The sequence below is a fragment of the Heterocephalus glaber genome, unplaced genomic scaffold, assembly GCF_053883595.1.
Source record: "Heterocephalus glaber isolate CG9 unplaced genomic scaffold, H.glaber_assembly_v1.0 deba00001550, whole genome shotgun sequence".
Taxonomy (NCBI): Eukaryota; Metazoa; Chordata; class Mammalia; order Rodentia; family Bathyergidae; genus Heterocephalus; species Heterocephalus glaber.
This window is the reverse complement of record NW_028258343.1, coordinates 12,124,462-12,135,475: the sequence shown is the minus strand read 5'-3', so window position 1 is coordinate 12,135,475 and position 11,014 is coordinate 12,124,462. Positions and strand designations below refer to the sequence as shown.

Genomic DNA, 11,014 nt, shown 5'->3' with positions numbered 1-11,014 from the left:
GGGATAGTATAGTTTGTGTGCCATTTTCAGTATTTTAAAATGTAAGGGAAACCAAGTGTTTACTCATAGTAAGGATTTTCTGGATTTTAAAAACATCTAGATCCTTTGATTTGGGCTGTTTTAAAAACTCATTTGTACCTGCTTCCTGTCATAATAGTTAGCAGCATTGATTGATGGCAGTACGAATGATTTCAAATATGGAGATGAAAACGGTTATTGTCCACTAAAATATATTTGGCAAATGGAGTCTTCTTAAACACATGGTTCATGGTGGAAAAATAAACTACTGTTATGCCCCTGATACATGTGAGGTGGGGGTACTCACTGGTGATACTCACAGGTGGGGAAATTGAATTTTGGAAAGAATGGTTTTTATATCTCTGGTTACTATTTGGCAGTATGCTAGAAATACCACATGACAACAATCTCTGTAAAATGTAAATTTTTAAAAATCTATGCAATTTTCCTACTTAGTTATAACAGTATAAAGGTATATAATGGTATACTTTAACATATATGATTTACTTTTATATTTGTAGAAAGACTTTGTGAATCTGGTGTAAACTGTGATGAAGATTGTATTTTTCATCAGAAAAAATGTAGTTATTTGCACTCTTTAAGATTAGAAACTGCAAAGGACTTTATTTTTGCGTGTACAGTTTCAAGAGATTTTGCTGCATTTTTCTTATTGTCCTCACTTCCTTCTCCTCCTCTAGTTTAGGAAAGAACATGACAATCCGTCCAGTCACCTTTAATGCATGAAGAACTTACTTTATCCTTCTCACAGTTTCAGGCATGGTTGATTGAGTCTCTATTGTACCAGGAACAGACATATGCTTTGCTTCAGTGAATACCTGTTCAGTTCCTAAGCATTTAGAAAATATTGAATGACTTATAATCCCTTCGGAAAGTAGCCATTTCAAAAGCATATTGCATTGAACTTGGAAAATCTGACTTATATTACAATACTCAAAAAGCACTAATTCCCTGAAATGATTTGGGTGCAAAGACACTAGTTTTGGAGAGCCTAGCCATCTTAGGAATCAAGAACTGCACCTGTCCAAATAGGATCTCTAAGCACTCTAACAGAATGGCTACTTTTATGGACTTTAATAGACTTGGGCAGCTCATGGCATCCAAACCTAAACTGAACTCTTACTGTAGGTGAAAGATGTATATTTATCTAGCTTCTCAGCAGCAGCAACTGAAGCAGACAGTACTGGTGGGGAGATAGCGCTGTCTTCAGTTCCTAGGGTTACAGCGGTTTCTTTCCTGCAGCCCAAAGCTGAAATAGGTATATGACCTTCTACTTGGTTCCTCCGGAAAAAGAGCAGCCCTTTAAGAAATACTCATGCTACAGATTATCCAGATGAGGTATTTACTCTTTGCCTGTAAATCATTGCATTGTTTAGAGCCAAGCTGTAAAGAGGAAGAAAAATGAAAGAAAAAAATTTCAGAATTACATAAACAAACTGGAGTCAGTAATTCCCTTAATATCTGTAAGTTGTTACTGAAATTGCTGAAAGAAACCATGCAATGCATGTAGTCTTCATTTGAGTTCTGTGAGATACATTTTTAAAGGGATGAAAGATGAATGTGACTTGATATTACTTTTTATCATTAATTAAGTTTATGGGTACAATTTAGACACACATAATGATCACATTCATCATATAGAATTTGTACCTGTGCATGACATATCTTTATTTATATTTTCCCATTCCCCTTCTCTCCCTTCTACCCTTCTTATTTACCAGAGCTTTGTTTCCATTCTTTCTTTTCTCATTTTTTTCTTTTCCCTTCCTTTCTTTCCCTCTCCCCCTTTCCTTGTGCCCCTTCCCATTTGAAAATTTTCTTCCTGTTTCACAATATCTGTTATACATTTTGGTCCTGATTTACACTTTCAGTTTCTCACCCCAGTGAAGCAATGCAATATTCCTCAGACAAAAGACTGATATCTGGAATAATGAAGAACTGAAAAAAATCAATCCCTCCAAATTTAAAGACCCAATCCAAAAATGGGCATCTAAGATGAATACACACTTCTCAGAGGAAGAAGTACAAACGGCCAATAAATATATGAAAAAATCCTTGACATCACTGGTCCTTTGAGAGATGCAAATTAAAACAACTCTTCCATCGCACTCCAGAAAGAATGGCTGTTATTAAGAAACCAACCAATAACAAATGCTCTTGGGGTTGGGGGTCTTGATATTACGTTTTCATCAGTTATTTAAAAAGGGAACATAAATACCAGATAATAAGCTTAACTTGCATCATCCTTATTTCTTGAATTTAGCTATTCATGTTTCATCTTAATTTTATTAGCACTTAACATATCCCTTCTCTTTTTGGTTAAATAAAAAGGCCTTATTTTAGAATACATGTTCTGTAAAATAACTATGTGTTTGTGAACTTTTCTAAGTGCGTTCATTCCTTCCTTTCTTGCAAATGAAAATACATAAAAAATGAATTAAATTAGAACACCTATACTCATTCTTATTGTGTTGATATACACATGTGCTTAAGAGAGGAAGAAACTTTGTCCTTGTTGTGGACAGTAATGAAAGTGAAATCTTACATGCTTAGTCCTTCTTCCAAAAACATAAAAACAAACAAAAATGTAAAATGTTGGTTGGGAGCTTTAAATAAGTATCATTCTTATCTCTCTTAACTTGCCAGGAAGTATTTCTTCTCAAAGAAATATTCTGCTGTAACAGAAATTTAATGTACCATTTCCTTTTTGAAAATTGAATGCAGGGATTTAATTCTTTGAGGGGTTACACCAGTGGGCTGTGAATGTGTCACATGACACAGGTTGACAGAGTCTAGGAGTCAGTCAGATCTGACTTCATTGAAAGCACTCAGGAAAAATGCTGGGCATAGGTTGGATCCCTCAGAAAGACAGGCGCTGTGGATGAGGGTGACCTCTGACAGCAGTTCATCCTACTATAAACACAACGGCAGGGAAGGCCATTGGTGGGAGCCCAGAATGTTTGCTCTCCAGGGTTTCTCCTAGTTATCATAACTGCCCTGCTGCTGGAGCCGGAAGGTTCCTGCCAGAGCAAGGTGTTTTTAAGGCTACCTGGATGTTGATTAGAGACTATAAACCTCTCAGAACCTTCTGTGATCCTCAAACCAGGCTTCTTTCTACTGACTTTGCAGACTGGAATTTATTGACTGTTGAGCTTCACATACACACACACACAAAACTCACTTCCAGAGACAACTGGAATTCGTTTCAGGTGTTTGGAATTTGAGGTAAGTTGTATGTAGCTTCTGACTGAAGCATTGTCATTATTATTATGCTACTTAGACAGTCATATATTTAAATATATCTGTCTTGGGAGGAAATGTTTTTCTAGTTAAAATAGTTTGGAATTTTTACATTTTTAATATAGAGATGATAAAAGAAATATGTTCGTAAACACTTTACAAGGAAATCAACTAGAGAAACATCTTTAATCTGTCCATACTTAAAGTTTTAAATACATTTTGTCTTTTTACACCATAAAAATTCACCTATTCTAGTTAGATCATGTGAATGATAGAGTAAAAGCAGGTAATGTGATAATTGATAACTACTAGATTACATATCACTACAGAACTTTAACAGGCATCTTTCAGGAGTTTTACCCTAATTTTTGCATACTGCAACCTTTAAAAAACTAATGCCAGCTATTTAAATTAAGGATTTTTTTTTTTTTTTGGCTAACTTGCTTTGAAATGTTATGCTTAGTTTGAGTTTTTCATCAGGTTTGGAATGTTGCCAACTAAATGATAAATATTTCACATAATAAAATGAATGTTTTTCCTCCATTTATGGAACTTCATCTTTTTTCTGGAATAGTAAGACCAAGTTTAATTTTAACTCTTCCAGAAGTAATATTTTCATTGGTTTAATCTTCATTTGAATGACTACTAGAACATATACTTTGAAAGAATACTAGAACATAAACCTTAACATGGAAGCCTTGGAATGCTTTGGTTTAAATCTTTTAAATATGTATTTGGGTTTTTGAGCAACAAAAGGAAAGGCTGTTTGGTTGATGAAAGGTCTGAGATGTGGGTGAATTGTCGCAGTAATGAGAGTATGAAAGATTTGTTTCACTCTAGATAACTGAGGGACAGTTTGCTGTATTTGTAAAATTTTATCCTTCTTGTGAGTTAAAAAACCCCACTACACAGAAGAAGAAAATATCCTCTAAGTATCTATGAAAACTGATTTACTGCCAGAGTTAGAGTGTTTAGGGAACCTGAAGAAGAAAGGGAGGATAAATTATCTCGGCCAGTAAGTTTTCCTGTTTGGTTTCTAGGGTCTACTGAGCATCGGTTAGCACTATCCAGTTTCCTGCTTCTTTTCTTAGTTGCAGTTACTGTTTTTTGAAATACTGTGCAATTAAATGATTGCTGAAAAGCTTTGCTACAATTTATGCAAAATAGATCAAAATGCAGCATGCTACAAGTACATTCTTCTTACTGCATAGAATTTAATTTTGGATTACCTTATTTTTCTTTTTGTTTTCTAACTGAAAGTTTACTAAACTAATAAAATATTACTTATCACAAATGAATAAGAAAAGCAAATACCAAAATCATATAGTACATTGTGTAATAACTTTTTGAGTGGAGGGAGTGGGAGAAAGACCAATCTTTTTATCTGTACTTTGATTTTTCTCCTTCCTCCAAGTTCTTTATATATGACCTCTGTTGAAATTTTCAAAATTGTACAGTCTGACTTCTTGAGCTCAGAGCCACTCTGCAGAAAGGGAGGTGGTTGTGTGTGTGTCCTAGGGCAACCACACATATTACTTTAGGGAAACAGCCCAGGCCAATTTTAAAGGTAATGCAGCTGTTGAAGAAATACAAAAGCCAGATGACTTCAGAAGTGTGCATTGAGGAAATCAGGATAAATTGTCCTTAAATCTAGCTTTCAGAAAGCCATTTTAATTGAGGTCAAAGAGGAAAAAATCGTAAGTCTATCTCAATTATTTATTAGGTTTGCTTAGAATGAGACCTTCACTCCAGATAGACCTGATCTATAATTCCTTTCCTCTTTTAACCCTTGCATTTTCTACCCTGTGGAACCGTTTTACATTTACAGTGCAAACTGCACTTCATTCTTTAGGATAGACAAATATTTAGGACCAGAGAAATTGTGAAGTTAACTGACTACATTCCATTTCCATCTAAGCAGTCGATTTTTGCATTTAAAATTTTTTCCAATAAGCTACTCAGTTTTGACTTGAAATCACAGTTAATGAGGCTATTTCTTCTGGCCACATTATATATGTGAAATATGTGTCACATGGAACTCTTTTTCCTTAAACCCTTAGCTCGCATGTAATTTTAAGTGTTACTTTAATTTGATAGAAAATCTGCTCAAACAAAAAACACATAATTTGCATTTTTTTCTTGTGTTAAATTATGCTATAGTTTGTGTTTTATGAACTCTCACAATGAAGAATTTCATTTTGTTATTAAGACCCATGGAAAAGTGATTTATAGGCTTTTTATAACAATGATTAAACAAGATAGATTCAATATAACATGACTTGACAGTAGACTTTTAAACTCAGAAATGTTGCTGTAGTATTGTGAATACAGATTAAAATGTCATATCCTACAAATACATATTTTTATTATATAGTTTAATTTTACAAATAATTGGATGCCAGCATGTCAGAAGTATTCTTTAAAAACTGATCTTAGTAGATCAAGAATATAATTCATAAAAATTAAAAATATAGCTTCTCTATATATTATATACTTACCAAGGTTTTTTGCCAGAAAGTTACATTTCATATAAATTTATCTAAAAATATATATAGATATGTGCTGTTTAATTTAAAATTACCTTTAAAATTTTGTTTGCATTTTATCAATTTGTTTCTAGGTTGAAATGTTTCTATTTTCTTTAAGAGTTATGATGACTTTATTAGCACCGAAAATTTTATGCTCTTTAGAAATCTCATTTAATATTCACACACACATGCACACACACACAAACCAGAAAGATTTTAACAGAAACTTTTACATGTGAATCCAGCAGTTTTATACTGATAAACCAAACCATACAGTCGACTATTGTTTAAATTTTAAAAATTACTTAGCAGTTATACCTAACAGGCAAATGATGTTAGGTACACTATAACATGTTACACAATGATTAATATTCATGCTTAAAACATATGATATCTAATCTGCCTGTGGCCAGATTCTTTTGAAGTTTTGTGACTAAGATGAGCAGAATTTGTTAAGAGAGAGGGGACTGTGTTGTCTGGGGTCCTGTTGTGCTTGGCAGGTCATGATAAATGAGGAAGTTTTTCTTAACCTTGTGGCCAAAACATTCCAGTGTCTTTAAAACAGGGTATTAAGAAAAAGATGCACAAAATACTGCCTGAAACATTACCAAGGGTTCTCTATTTAAAGGATATGGGTAAATTCTTAAGATTGTTTTTAAAGCATTATTCCTGAGAATTCATAAATCTTCACTTGCATGGAAAGAAATCTAAAACTAGAAATTTTGATACATAAAACTTGGAATTATTGCCTCCTGGTTCAGTGTGAAGATTCACAGTATAGTTAACAGTTTTAGTTTAATTGCCGTGCATTTGACTAAATTAACATTACGCTCATTAAGCAATGGTTTTCAGTTTATAATGGAGTATTTTGTTTTGGTTTTTGTTGCTTGTTTAAAGAATTTTCCAACCTTTTTTTGTAACATACAGGACTACCCAAACAAGCAAACAAAACCCTGCTTGTAAATAAAAAGTTTTATATAAAGGAAATCAAGATAAATGGGGAATATGTTTTTAGGTGTTCATAATGCACATTTGTGAAAAATCCTCTTAAAATTCTTATCTATTATATTTATGCATATAGTTAAGGCTGGGTAATCTTGTCTCATTACCAAACTTAGATGTTTTCACTGGTGCTGTGAAAGCACTTTATAAGGCATCGAATGGTTCCTTTTGTGGCATTTTAAAAAAGAAATTAGCTTTGGCCTGGTGGGAGATAATGAAAAAAATGTAACCATAGAAAGAATTAGAAATATTCCTGAATAATTCATACAGTATATGTGGTGTGTGTGACAGGTGACCAAGGACTATGGCATAGCTAGGGAGAAAATGTGTTTTAGAACTTTAAAGATTAATGTGGTTTGGCATTTGGTTTAAAGCTTATGTACCACGCATAAATAATTATGCTTTGTTTTCCCATGTTATTGTAACTAAGTTGCTTTTTAAACATATTCAACCTTGCCATGAACTCTCAAATAATTTGAAAGCTATTGTGACAGTTGTCATTGATGAAGAGTTATAGACTATAGGATTTTTTCCATTTAAAACATAATTTCTCCCCAGTGTGTGATTTTTGTCTAACCTCCCTCCCCCAAATCAGCATCCCGGGAGGCCCCGTACTGAGGGCCAGAAATCAAGTAAGATCTTGCCCTTGACAGCCCAATACACCAGGGATAAAACAATTTCCACTTTGGGTTATTGGTGGTGCATTTTTATTTATTAACCTTCTAACACTACCATTCTTAATCTTTATGTTTATTTTGTCTACTGTTGCCAATTTCAAACAGAATACTCAGTTGTATCTTTGTTATACAGCAGGTAAAGAACAGTGACAGCAGTTTTACTTTAAATGGAAGACATGAAGACCTTGGGTTGTGGGCTAGAATTCTTTAATAGGTGGTAGTTTGAAGACTGGCACTTGGTGGTAAGGAAATGATACCTAGGGAGGCTAGGGAGAAGCCTAGGTAAGAAATGATAAAGAAAATGAAAAAGAATTTACCCAGAAAAGAGAGGAAACTTTCTCAGCTCCATAAAAAGGATTTCAGAGATATATACATTTTTGAGCTGTAAGATTTTTTAAAAGGAGACAGTTAATAAAAATACTTTTATATAAGCTAATAATGAGATTATCACAAGTTCTATTTCTAAGACTTTGTTTTGACTATCATTTGACAAAAAGGCATTTTATTTTCTTTGAAAAACCTGTCAAGTTTGGATGGACATAGTAGAACATAAACACATTTTTAAAAATTCATTGTGACAACTTTTGTGTTCTAAAGGTTTTTTAAAAATGTTTTGAGTTTTTAAAGTCAAAGAAATGAATTATAGCATTTACAAAAAATGTCAAATAACTCCTATTGAGAAATACTGAGAGATTTTAGTTCCTACCAGTAGAGACTGTGTATCTCTGAGTTTGTATCTGTGTGGGTTGGCATTTCTGAAACTCCATGATGATCTTCTCCACATAAATTATATTTACATGGATCCCCAAAGGACCGTAAGTTATCACATTACAATGTGCATCTTACTTGAATTCTAAAGTAGCATTAACTTGTAAATATTATGTTTAGGAAATGAGCCTGACTGATCTTTCATTGCTTTAAGTAACTAAATATTGTAATAATTTTGATGAATACATTGTAAATGTTATAAATTTATGCACTGTTATCTGGACTATTGTTTTCGGGACCTCCTTTGTAGTATATGTGCTGCTGAAGTGAGCACGGGACCTCATTTTTAAATTAATTCATACACCTGCTTTTACATTTTCTTATGTTGTGCATACATGCTGAAACAGGATGGGGGAATTCTAATTAATATTTTCTGAATGCTGCTAATTAGAGGCCAAGATGATCTGGCCTATCAAACTATGTATCAATTGGTTATAAATTTTTTTTTAAATTTAATATATAAAATATCATTCAACTGATATGTAGTAAATGCAAGCATAATTTAAATACCTAGAATAGACCTGGGATAATTATAAGAAAATAATGTTAAGTTCCATTATTTCACTTAATAGAAGGTACTAGAAAATATAAAAATGTGACATGACCATTATATTTCAGAAGTCTCACTTTCACTAACAAGAACCTGAAAGTAACTAAAGTTGGTGCCATCTTGTACCTAACACTAGACAATGATTCAGTGATTCAGTTTAAGTGAGTCATGAAAATTTATGATACTGCAATACTTTTGTAATTATCATTTATTCAGTCTTATTCACATTGAGTCTTCACACTTCAAATATAAAGCTGAAAAAAATAAATAGTTGTACCACTTTCTGAGTTTCCAAAGGGTTTGTCATGCAATAATCTTATTAAGGTATGTAATATCTTACAAAACAATTTGTATTTTGGGGATGTTTTCCTTAAGCAATAATGCATTCAAATCTAATTTACTTTATATTTCCTACACAGTTCAGTGAAGAAATATTGCCTTACCTACCATGCATAAACATATGTGTAGTAAATTATTCATTACAGCAGCAACTTGCTTCTGAAGTTTTCATCTTGGACACTTAGTTGCAGATTGCTCTTTTATTATCAGTTTGTATTTTATGTCCTAAACTTAATCATTCAAGTTTATTTCTAAACAAAACAAAGTTTCTAAAGAAGTCTTTTGAAAACATCTTTTTCTATTATTCCATTTTTACATTTTTTTATTATTGCTAATGTTTCAGGAATTATAAACAAGATTAAGTACAAAATAATTAGGATAATAGATTCCAGCTTGTTTTAGACGATAGTAGGTGAAATAAAAGAAAGTTCGTTGTGAACTTTTTTATGAGTTAATTCTATTTTTCCTTAAAAGATCATGAGCTCCCCAAAGTGCCAAGTGGTTATAAAATGTGTAAAAAATTAAAATTGATTTTGCTACTTCAATCTAATTGTCATAATGCTAAATATTCTAGAATTTATATTTTCTCTATATATTTTCCTGACATTAAAATCATTCATTATTCTCCACTCCAAGCCCTACATTTATCTATACTTTATTTAAAAATTGTTCTCTGTGTTTTTCATCTGACTACAGCTAAAAATACTTCAATGATGAATGTATTGTGAAATATGAAAAATGATTTTTAAGAATAATTGTCTCTAATGTAATGTCATTGACCAGTCTTCTGTACTCCATTTTCCTGCTTTATTTTCTTCTCAGCATCTGACCCTACTGACATTTTTTGTTCACCAGTTCACACATTTGCTGTAAGACTCTTCCCCTAGAATTCATGATCCGTGCAGGCAGGTTTTTGTTGGTCAGAGTCATGACTGTTCAGTAGAAGAATGCCAACTATGAGTGTATGGTAAATTTTCTAGTAGCCATATGGTAAAAGTAAAAAGAAACGGGAAATTATTTCCTTTAGCCCTGTGTGTTGAAAATATTTTGGTTCTCAGTATAAGAAATAGCGATGAATTTTACTTTTGTTCTCATTAAGACTTTGACATCCAGCATGCCTTTGATACTTACAGTGCATCTCAGTCCAGACTGGCCATGTTTCAGCTTCTACATAACCACATGTGATGAGGCTCTGCTCTGCTCAGTTGCTTGGGCCGGCTTCGTCTCCGGCCCTGGAGGGTGTCTAGCATTTCCCAGGCATTCAGTAATGCCTAGCGAAATGAGCACATTGTGCTATTTTGGACAGGAAAAAACAAAGCAAAACAAAACAAAACAAAACTCAGAACTTGTTTTTCCAATTAGACCTTCCTTTTGCAGCTGTTTGTACTGTGGTTGGTGGTAGACACCCGAGGTATCTGGATAAGTTTTTCAAAATTCCTTTCATTTTGCCGACCTGAAGATTAAATGTTACTAGTACTTGTTTGAAAACTGGGTACTTCAGGAGTCAGTTCAACAGATGTATTTAATGGTTGATGTATTTTATAAAATGAAGGTTCTTCTTTCAAAACTATTCCATAAAACTTTCACTTCAAGTCTTAGTTTCAACAGGGCCCCAGGTTCTAGTTGTGTAAGATGAGCAATTCTTAGAGATAGATCCACTGTGCAGCATAGTACCCAGAAATAATACTAGTAATGTATTGCACAATTAAAGTTTTACCAAGAGAATAGATCTTATGTGTATGTATCATGTCCACACACACACACACACACACACACACACACACACACACAGAGGTGGGAAGACTTTTAGAGGTGATGGATGTGTTCACAGCATAGACTATGGTGGAGGTTTCATAGGTGTCTACTGCTCCAAA

General features: G+C 33.2%; 1 protein-coding gene across 8 annotated transcripts in view; it reads left to right on the top strand.

The window, feature by feature from the left end:
* Positions 1 to 2,848: 2,848 nt before the first annotated feature.
* The window catches only part of Eya4 (EYA transcriptional coactivator and phosphatase 4), a 144,447-nt gene continuing 136,281 nt past the window's right edge, over positions 2,849 to 11,014 (top strand). For 3 of the 8 annotated variants that reach the window (XM_087190093.1, XM_087190092.1, XM_087190091.1), the window contains exon 1: positions 2,929 to 3,261. The gene's annotated coding sequence lies outside the window, so the exon portion shown is untranslated. Of the gene's footprint in view, positions 3,262 to 11,014 lie in introns of all 8 variants that reach the window. The other 5 variants (XM_087190090.1, XM_087190089.1, XM_087190095.1 and 2 more) reach the window with 5 other exon arrangements.